We start from the raw sequence: 11,310 nt of genomic DNA, 5'->3' as shown, positions 1-11,310 counted from the left end.
GGTAGAATGTGGAGATGTGCTTTTTGAAGTCCTATAAACTATTGGGTTGGGAGAACCCTGTAGTAAAAGAGTTAAGTTCAAGTATTATTATCTTTATATTAAATACTAGAGGCCTAGTGCACACAAATTTGTGCACTCAGGGGCGGCGGGGGGGGGGGGGGGGCGCGTCAGCCTGGCCTGTGCCCTCTCGCAGTCTGGGATACCTCAGGGGATGTCCATCTGCTGGCTTAGGCCTGCTCCCTGGGGGATTGGGCCTAAGCTGGAAGTCAGACATCCCTCTGGCAGCCCGGGAGCCCTTGGGGGATGTCCACTTGCCAGCGGGGAGCAGGCATAAGCTGCAGTCGGACATCCTTAGTGCTGCTGACGAGGCAGGAGAGGCTCCTGCCATCACTGCTGTGCTGGCAGCCGTCAGCCTGACTTGTGGTTGAGCAGAGCTCCCCTTGTTGGAGCACACTCCTGCATTGAGCGTCTGCCCCCTGGTGTTCAGTGTGTGTCATAGAGACCAGTCATTCCCAGTTGTTCTGCTGTTAGGGTCAATTTGCATATTACCCTTTTATCATATGCCGACTGCATGGGTGGGGGCTGGCTGGTTTGCCCTGAAGGGTGTGCCAGATCAGGGTGGGGGTCCCGCTGGGGTGACTGGCAAGCCTGGGTGAGTGGCTGATGGATGTTTGCAGGCTGGCCACAGCCCCTTCAGGGTGGGGGTCCTTGCTGGGGTGCCTGGCCAGCCTGGGTGATGGCCTGAGGGCTGTTCGCAGGCTGGTCAAGCCCCCCAGCAGGGACCCTCATCCCTTGAGGGTGTGGCCAGCCTGGGTGAGGGGCTGATGGCTGTTTGCAGGCTGGCCACGGCCCCCAGCCACCTAAGCTCCCAGTGGAGGCTGGCTGGAATCAGGTATTTGGGATTTATTTATCTTCTATAATTGAATCTTTGTTGCCTTTAGCAGAGACCACAGCTGGCCAGGGCAGGCGGGAAGCTTGGCTTCCTCCATCACTGGGGCAAGCAAGTTTCCTGCTTGCTCCAGCTTCATGGTTGCAGACTGCCATCTTGGTTCAGTTAATTTGCATATAGTCGCTCTGATTGGCTGGTGGGCGTGGCTTGGGGTGTAGAGAAGGTATGGTCAATTTGCATGTTTTTCATTTTTTAGATTAGATTTGTTATAAACCAGGAAACTCACAAATGTCTCATAAACATTGGTTCCACACAATTTCTATCAGCACTTAATGAATGAATTCAAGGAGGATGTGGTCTTTGATGGGCAGATGGGTTAAGAATGTGTTTCAAACTTTCAGGGGAATGGAGAAGAGGTGTCTTAGTGGGTAGACCAAGTAAAGCTTCAAAACAACTTGAACTTTCACCAAAAGGTGAAATTCATCTCTGTGACCTTAGAAGAAGTATTATTGCTATTTTCTCAAGTAACACAGATTCCAGTTTTGCACACTTGTGAGAGAATAGAAAAATTATACTATAGTGAAAATAAACAATTCTAGTGGGTGGGGGAAGCATAGTACAGTTAACCCATCTAGCTTTAGTATTCAAGATGATTGAGGTGTGGTGGCAACAGTTAGTTTCACAAAGTAGAGAGCTAGTTGTTCAACAAAGTGGTTACATTGACGTTGAGTAAAGAGTTTCTACAAACAAATATCTGAATATACCAAAACTACTGCTCTCTTATCTATTGAATCTGTCTTTTGCTCTTTCTGGCATTTCACATACTTGTGCACTGAGAGATATGTTTTCCAGACAATTCATTGTTCTTCAGTAGGCAGATGATATGGAACAATTTGAATCCTTCCATAAAATTGTAATTCAACAAATTTATTTTCATCTTGAAAGAACCTCTAACTCTCTGCATCTATAGATTACCTAAAGCAAACAATTGATTTTTTTCTAACCACATGGGTAAAATGATAATTTTGGTTATAAAGACAAAAAAAGAGGTAGAAACTAGAAATGGAGATTATCTGACAATCTAGAAAGAATCTAGAGGGGAAAAGTTTACTCAGGATGCATATAGAAAGCTTGGGGTTATCGGTTTGGGGCTCCTGCATTCTTTTTCTCCTGTCACTGTGAAAGAGATCAGAAGATAGGGAGAACCCATACTTTCTGTTTGTAGTTTTACAAATTGAGAATGTGTCCCTTCCATTAGATAAATCAAATATCTACCAATTGCTAATGATGAGAGAGAAACAAGAGTCTGATTTGGGTAATGAGTTATATGGGGAAGGGACACCCCAAAATACACAGGGAATATAGATAGATTTACATTAGCTTAATCTTCCTTGAACAAAAATGAGAATACAAAGAAAGCAACTTCCATTATTCTCAAGATTAAGTAAGTATCCCATTCTGTCTTTTAACTTCACTTCTGGCATTTTGCTGCCTTAAAATACAGCAATTTTCTGTTTCTTCAAATACCCTGCCCACTCTGCCTCTTTCTTTCCCTGCTCCAGTTTATCTGGTAGATTTCTCATTTTCCCTCCACACTCCTCTCTCTGCTGTTTTTTTCTCTCTCCAGCCCAGCTCTATATTTTTCTTGTATAGCTTGATCTGTTTCTGAATATCCACCTCTGCCCTTTGGTACATCTTATTAGTGTAGCATCCTCCCTTGTTCTGCATCACCATGTGCTGGACCAGGTCAGCAGCTGTGCCCTCTGAGCCTCCTGCTCAGCCCCTGTTGCTTTATTGTTGAACTCACAGTGATGATCCTGGAACTGCTTCATCAGATCTTGAATTCCTTCTGGATCCTCCTTTAAGTAATCATGGAACTCCATGCCAACTAATTCATCTTCCTGGGTGAATCAGAGAATCACGTATTTCCTAGCTTTGATTCCAAATGTTGCCAGCATCTTCTCCATGGCCCTTTCTTCTTCCTTTGTGTATTGGCCCAATGTGAACACCAGGAGCACAGTGTGAGGCCCTGGGGAAGTGAGGAGGATTAAAGGATCAATCTCTTTTTCCTTGTAGAATCCAGTATGTCATATTTAAAATCCAGGTGTGCCCATGAGGACAATTTCTCCTCCATTCCATGTGCTTTTCCCTTTCTCCCAGGTGTTGGTGATACACTTTCTTTCCAAGGATACTGTTCCCTTTAGTACTTTTTCCTGCTCCAGTATTACCCAATAAGAGAAGACTCAGTTGTGAATCTAGGAGGTCTTGGTTTCCAAGATCTAGAAAGTCAGGGGAAAAGCCACAGTGTTAAGACTTACCTCCAATCTTTCACTTCTACCAGCCCCCCACCATATTGCCCTCCTCTATTGCCTGCTGGTGTCGACTCTGAGCAACCTCTGCACTCACAGGAGGTCTGTAGAACCCCCTGGGTCTTACCTGCCTCCTGCAGGACTTAGGGAACACCAGGGCACTTCTCAGGAGTCCCTTGGGCTTCTCCCCATGACCTGTGGAAGCTAAATGTCATTGAAGGACGGTGTGCCACTGCTGGTAGCTATTGTTCATAAGCTAATGAGGAAAGTAACACAAAATCTGATTTGGGGACATCACAGTAGATGATCACCTCCCCCCAATTTATATTCAAAATTGAACTTTTCTTCGTTCCACTAAGAATCCAGGTAAGCACGATGACATAATGTTAGAAATAAACTACAATAAAAACAACCCAAAATACTCAAACACTTGGAAGCTGAATAGCATGTTATTAAATATTGATTGGGTTACCGATGACATAAAAGAAGAAATTAAAAACATCCTGGACACTAATGACAATGAAAACACAACAATCCAAAACCTCTCGGACACAATGAAAGCAGTCCTGAGAGGGAAGTTTATAGCTCTACAGGCCTATCTCAAAAAACAAGAAAAAATGGTAGTTAACCATCTAACTCTACAACTCAAAGAATTAGAAAGAGAGCAACAAGAAAACCCCAGAGTGAGCAGAAGGAAGGAGATAATAAAAATTAGAGCAGAAATCAATGAAATAGAGACCAAAAAAAACAATACAGAAAATCAATGAAACCAAGAGCTGGTTCTTTGAAAGGATAAACAAGATTGACAAACCCCTAGCCAGGCTCACCAAGAAGCAAAGAGAGAGGTCCCAAATAAACCAAATCAGAAATGATAGAGGTGAAATAACAACAGACCCCACAGAAATACAAATGATTGTTAAACAATACTACGGGCAACTCTACTCCAACAAACTAGACAACCTGGAGGAAATGGACAAATTCCTAGAAAAATACAACATTCCAAAACTCAATCAGGAAGAATCTAAAAACCTCAATAGGCCAATAACTATGGAAGAAATTGAAGCAGTCATCAGAAAGCTTCCAGCAAACAAAAGCCCAGGGCCAGACGGCTTCACAGGGGAGTTCTACCAAACATTCAAGGAAGAACTAAAACCTACCCTTCTCAGACTACTACAAAAAATTCAAGAGGAAGGAACACTTCCAAGCTCATTCTATGAAGCCAGCATCACCCTAATACCAAAACCAGGTAAAGACATCACAATGAAAGAGAATTACAGGCCAATATCCCTCATGAACATAGATGCCAAAATCCTCAACAAAATCTTAGCAAATCGGATCCAGCAGTACATCAGAAGGATCATACACCATGACCAAGTAGGATTTATCCCAGAGATGCAAGGATGGTACAACATCCGTAAATCAATAAATGTGATACATCACATAAACAAATTGAAAGAAAAATACCACATGGTCATATCAATTGATGCAGAAAAAGCATTCGACAAAATCCAACACCCATTTTTGATAAAAACTCTCAGCAAGGTGGGAATAGAAGGATCATACCTCAACATAATAAAAGCCATAGATGACAGGCCCACAGCCAACATCATACTCAATGGTCAAAAACTAACACCATTTCCCCTAAGAACAGGAACAAGACAGGGATGCCCACTCTCACCACTCCTGTTCAGCATAGTACTGGAAGTATTAGCCATTGCAATTAGGCAAGAAGAAGAACTAAAAGGCATCCAAATTGGAAAAGAGGAAGTAAAACTGTCCTTATTTGCAGATGACATGATATTATACATACAAAACCCAAGAGACTCCATCAAAAAGCTACTAGACTTAATACATGAATTTGGCAATGTAGCAGGATACAAAATTAACCCCAAGAAATCTGAGGCATTTCTATACACCAATAGTGATCTTTCAGAAAGAGAGATTAGAAAAACAATCCCATTTACCATCGCACCAAAAAAATTAAGATACCTAGGAATAAACTTAACTAAAGAGGTTAAAGACCTCTACTCAGAAAACTACAGGATGTTGAAAAAAGAGATAGAGGAAGACATAAACAGATGGAAGAACATGCCATGTTCTTGGATTGGTAGAATCAACATCATTAAAATGTCCATACTACACAAAGCAATCTATAAATTCAACGCACTTCCCATTAAAATACCAATGGCCTTCTTCAAAGATCTAGAACGAACTCTCCAAAAATTCATCTGGAATAAAAAACGACCCCGAATAGCTGCAGCGATCCTGAGAAAGAACAAAGTAGGTGGGATCTCAATGCCAGATATCAAGCTGTATTACAAAGCCACTGTTCTCAAAACTGCCTGGTACTGGCACAAGAACAGACATATAGATCAGTGGAATAGAATAGAGAGTCCAGAAATTAGCCCGAACCAATATGCTCAATTAATTTTTGACAAAGGAGGCATGAACATACAATGGAGCCAAGATAGTCTCTTCAATAAATGGTGTTGGGAAAATTGGACAGATATATGCAAGAAAATGAAACTAGACCACCAACTTACACCATACACAAGAATAAACTCAAAATGGATAAAGGACTTAAATGTACAACAGGAAACCATAAAAATTCTAGAAGTATACAAAGGCAACAAAATCTCAGACATATGCCAAAACAATTTCTTCACTGATACAGCTCCTAGGGCATTGGAAACTAAAGAGAAACTGAACAAATGGGACTACATCAAAATAAAAAGCTTCTGCACAGCAAAAGAAACCATCAACAAAACAACAAGAAAACCCACCTCGTGGGAAAACATATTTGCCAACGTCATATCTGATAAGGGCTTAATCTCCAAAATTTATAGGGAACTCATACATCTTAACAAAAAGAAGATAAACAATCCAATCAAAAAATGGGCAAAGGATCTAAATAGACACCTTTCAAAAGAGGACATTCAGAAAGCCAAGAGACATATGAAAACATGCTCAAAGTCACTAATCATCCGAGAGATGCAAATCAAAACAACAATGAGGTACCATCTCACACCTGTCAGAATGGCCATCCTCAACAAATCAACAAACGACAAGTGCTGGAGAGGATGTGGAGAAAAAGGAACACTTGTGCACTGCTGGTGGGAATGCAGACTGGTGCAGCCACTATGGAAGGCAGTATGGAGGTTCCTCAAAAAATTGGAAATGGAACTCCCATTTGACCCTGTGATCCCACTTCTAGGAATATATCCCAAGAAACCAGAAACACCAATCAGAAAGGATATATGTACCCAGATGTTCATAGCAGCACAATTCACCATAGCTAAGATCTGGAAACAGCCTAAGTGCCCATCAGTAGATGAATGGATTAGAAAACTGTGGTACATCTACACGATGGAATACTATGCTGCTGTTAAAAAGAAGGAACTCCTACCATTTGCAACAGCATGGATGGAACTGGAGAGCATTATGCTAAGTGAAACAAGCCAGTCAATGAAGGAAAAATACCACATGATCTCACTCATTCATGGATAATTAAGACCATTACAAACTTTTGAACAATAATAAATACAGTGGCAGAGCTGTCTCAAACTGATTGTCGGACTGCAGTGGGAAGGCCAGGGAGGGTTGGGGGAGAGGAGGGAGGGGAGTAAGAGATCAACCGAAGGACTTGTATGCACCCATATAACCATAACTAATGGACATAAGACACTGGGGGGTAAGGGAGGGCAGGGGCGTGTCAAGGGCGGGGGGGAAAAAAGGACACTTATGTAATACCCTTTGTAATTCTTTAAGCGAAAAATAAAAAAAGAAAAATATAAAAAAATAAAAGATGAATTGGTTTAGCAATTAAAAAAAAAGAAAAAAAGAAAAAAGAATCCAGGTAAGTGGGTGATTTAAGCCAGCCCACCCTTGCAGGAAAAAAAGGGTGCACATACACAAAGAAAATGATGGCTTTATATTTCACATATGCAGCCACTTCATCAGGGATTATGACCCACAGGAGAGCAAAATTCCTTACTTTAAAGTTAACGTTTTAGCGGTAAGTGGAATGGTGAAGCTTGGACTCCTATTGTGGGTTCTTGTCCTACGAAATTTGAAGAATAAAATTCCCGGACTAAAAGATTTTTAGCAAAAATGTGGAAGTTTATTGTGAATGTATACAAAGTCCCCCCTGGGGAGGGGTCCCCAAAGAGGAATCTCCTGGGGAGGTGTCCCCAAATGGGAAAAACCACTGTCTCTAAGATGGGAAAAACCTTGTCCTCTGCGTCTCTTTGTCTAACAGGTTTCTAAATGCTGGGAGCTTCTTTGCCTGTTCATGTTCTCTAATTGGATCCTGCCTTATTGTATGTCACCCTTGCTTTCCTAATTGCTTACCTTTCCTCCTTATCCCATGCATGGTATCATTTTCAACGTTTTAAATCTCACCCAGTGCCCCTTATTCTTTTTCCCCTTATCTTGTAACATTCCTCCATCCTCTGTGTATATAAGATAAATAATCTGGCAGCTTGGAGCTGCTCTGACTGTCATATATGCATTCTCCTCCCATGGACCCCCTTTCCCTAAAACTTCCTCTCCTGTCTCTAAAATTCTCTCATTATTGTAGAAATCTAACAAAGTTTCTACATTTTAATTGAATATGTTGAAGACATACAGCTAGAAAGTTTTGATAGTGCTCTAGAGTTACTATAAAATACCTAGATATATAACAACAACAACAATAATAATATCTTATCTAATAATAGACAAACATGGTAATTGACTGTACCTTTGCTACACCTCCCATTGGCTAATCAGCACGATATGCAAATTAACCGCCAACAAAGATGGTTGCTAATTTGCATACTGCATGCAGAGCGGGGTAGCGTGAGCCACCAGTGTGCCGCCATCCAGGGCAGGCTGGCCCCAGAAGCCCAAGAAGGCAGCCTGCTTTGCCACCCAGGACCTGATTCGGTCCCTGTCAGCAAGGCAGGCCAGTCCCAGAAGCCGCCTGATATGGTAGTAACTCTATCAGTAAGCACTCTGAAAGTCAGTGGCATAAATGCACCAATTAAAAGACAGATTATGAGGGTGAATCAAAAACAAAACCCACTTTAAATATAAAGACAAATATAGATTAAAAGTAAATGAGTTAAGCTGCAGCCTGTTTTGCTCAGTGGATAGAGCATTAGCCCGTGGACTGAAGGGTCCCAGGTTCAATTCCAGTCAAGGGCATGTACCTCAGTTGGCTTGATCCCCAGTCCCTATCAAAGCATGTGCAGGAGGCAACCAATCAATGTGTCTCTCCCTTTCCCTTCACTCTCTCTAAAATTCAATGGGAAAATATCCTTGGGTGAAGATTAACAAAACAAAGTAAATGGATTAAGTAACATTAAAGAGATTATAAGAAAAATATATTCCAAATTCCATTAATTGTATAATGGTTATGTTTAAATTATTATCACCTAAGAAATTGGGTGAAGGGTACATATAATATGCTGTAGTATTTTATAGTTTTTTTACATGTATGAGATTATTTCAAATTGAAATATTAAAAATGAATAAAATATTAATTGAAATGTATCTGCATTACATGAAAAATCTCCTAATTGCTTCTAGCATAATTTATTAAATTGTGCTAAAATTTACAAGGATTTAACTAAAAAATATCTTCCTTCAAATGATATGATAGAAAATATATAATAGTGCAGTTATAAGCACTTATCTGAAAATAAAACTTTAAATAAGTGAATTTAAAGGAGGGATTAGCCAAAGAAAATATATGCACAACCCATGGACACAGACAACAGTATGGTGATGGCCAGAGAAGTGGGGGGCAAGAACTGGGTAGAGGGGGCAAAAGTGGAGAAATAGGGACATCCTATATCTACACTAATAAAAGAGAAACATGGTAATTAGTGTAGGACGGCTACCCTTTTCACTGGCTAATCAGTGAGTATATGCAAATTAACTGACAACCAAGATGGCGACCGGCAGTCATGCACTGAAGCGAACATGAGGCTTGCTTGCTCCAGTGACAGGCGGACTCCAACGTTCCCCGCCTGCCACTGCCGGCCTCTGACCTGGCAGTTTGAAACATTCTAACAAATATAGAAGCTAAACAAAACCCCAGAAACCAGCTTTCAGCCACCGGGATCTCAGAGCTGGAGTTATACATTGTTTTGATTATAGAACACAAACAACCCAGATACCAGCTTTCAGCAGCCAAGGCCTCAGAGCTAGAGCCAGAGCTAAAGCTGGCCCAGAATTAAAAAAAAAAGAGAAAGAAAAAGGAGCGGTTGGGAGCTTCAGTCAATCGCCAGCCTGAGAGCAGCCCTCAGCCCCTCACCCAGACTGGCCAGGCACCCCAGTGGGGACCCCCACCCTGAAGGGTGTGTGACCAGCTGCAAACAGCCATCATCCCCTCACCCAGGCTGGCCAGGCACCCCAGTAGGGACCCACACCCTGATCCAGGACACCCTTCAGGGCAAACCATTAGGCCCCCAGGCCTCTATCCTATATAGTAAAAGGGTAATATGCCTCCCAGCACAGGGATCAGTGGAGCCTTGAGGCCTCCTGACACTGGATCAGCATGACAAGGGGCAGCGCCCAAACCCCCTGATCGCCCTGCTACTTTGTGTGTGACAGGGTGCAGCGCCCCAACCCCCTGCATCCCCCCCCCCCACAGGCCCTGCTCTGTGTGTGACAGTGTAGAGCCATAACCTCCCCATTGGCCCTGCCCTGAGTGTGACAGTGGTGGTGCCCCAACCCCCTGATCGGCCCTGCACTGTGGGTGATAGAGGGCGGCGCCCCAACCCCCTGATCTACCCTGCTCTGTGTGTGACAGGGGGTGGTGTCCTAACTCCCCTATCCGCCCTACTCTGTGAGTGACAGGGGGGAGCTCCTCAACCCCCTGATTGGCCCTGCTCTGTGCGTGACAGGGTATGGAACCCCAACCCCCCTGATGGGCCCTGCTCTGTGCGTGACAGGGAGCAGCACCCCAACCCCCTGATTGGCCCTGCTCTGTGTGTGACAGGGGGTGGAGCCGCAACCTCCCCATCGACCCTGCCTTGAGTGTGACAGTCGGCGGTGCCCCAAGCCCCCAATCGGCCCTGTTCTCAGCCCGACCAGGGGCTGCACCTAGGGATTGGGCCTGCCACCCAGGAGCAGGCCTAAGCCAGCAGGTCGTTATCTCCCGAGGGGTCCCAGACTGCGAGGGGGCACAGGCTGGGCTGAGGGACCCCCGTGTCCCCCCGAGTGCACAAATTTTTGTGCACTGGGCCTCTAGTAATAATAATAAAAGGTTAATATGCAAATTGACTGAACAGCAGAATGAACGGTTGCTATGATGCACACTGGCCACTAGGGGGAGACGCTCAATGCAGGAGCTGCCCCCTGGTGGTCAGTGCACTTCCATATGGAGAGTGCCACTCAGCCAGAAGCTGGCTCATGGCTGGCCAGTGCAGTGGTGGTGTCAGGAGCCTCTCCCACCTCCGTGGCAACACTAAGAATGTCCAACTAATAGTTTAGGCCTGATCCCTTGGGGGCCTAAGCCTTTAGTTGGACATCCCCTGAGGGCTCCCTGGCTGTCAGAAGGATGTCTGACTGCAAGCTTAGGTCTGATCCCCCGGGAGTGGGCTTAAGTCAACATGTGGACATCCCCCAAGGGATCCTGGACTGTGAATGGGCGCAGGCAGGAGTGAGGGACACCTCCCGCCCTGTGCACAAATTTTTGTGCACAGGGCCTCTAGTAATAATAATAATAATTCATACAGAGTGTCACTAGTAGAGTTATACTTTCTTAGTGTCATTTGGTTAGGCATATGTACTTCTTAGGACACTTAAAAGTTGATAACAGAACAGCATACATAGCATATCAAATGAGCAATGTTTTCAAAATAACTGTGTCTTAAGTTAAACACCATATCATTTATATAGCTCTTTCCCTATTTCTTTTTAGTAATTCTCTTGCTCATCTCTTTCATGTGTCTGTAACGTTGACATATTCAGGATTTATTAAGCATAGACCAGGACCATGGAAGACAACAGACAACCACATCTGAGATCCTGTTTCTCCCAGAAGGAAGTACATGTTAGCACAGCCCTTGAGTAAGACTGATTCCTGCAAGTGGTATCCTGTTTTACAACCACCTGTCTCTG

At 43.5% G+C, this 11,310-nt stretch overlaps 1 pseudogene; it reads right to left on the bottom strand.

Annotated features, from left to right (window-relative positions):
• Positions 1-2,270: 2,270 nt before the first annotated feature.
• On the bottom strand, positions 2,271-7,570 carry LOC139016710 (GTPase IMAP family member 4-like; annotated as a pseudogene).
• Positions 7,571-11,310: the final 3,740 nt, after the last annotated feature.

This window comes from Myotis yumanensis, unplaced genomic scaffold (genome assembly GCF_028538775.1).
Source record: "Myotis yumanensis isolate MYYU_CA2020_CCGP unplaced genomic scaffold, mMyoYum1.0.hap1 SCAF_9, whole genome shotgun sequence".
In the NCBI taxonomy this organism is placed as follows: domain Eukaryota; kingdom Metazoa; phylum Chordata; class Mammalia; order Chiroptera; family Vespertilionidae; genus Myotis; species Myotis yumanensis.
Note: the sequence above shows the minus strand (reverse complement) of the source record. Positions and strands in the feature narration are given on the sequence as shown.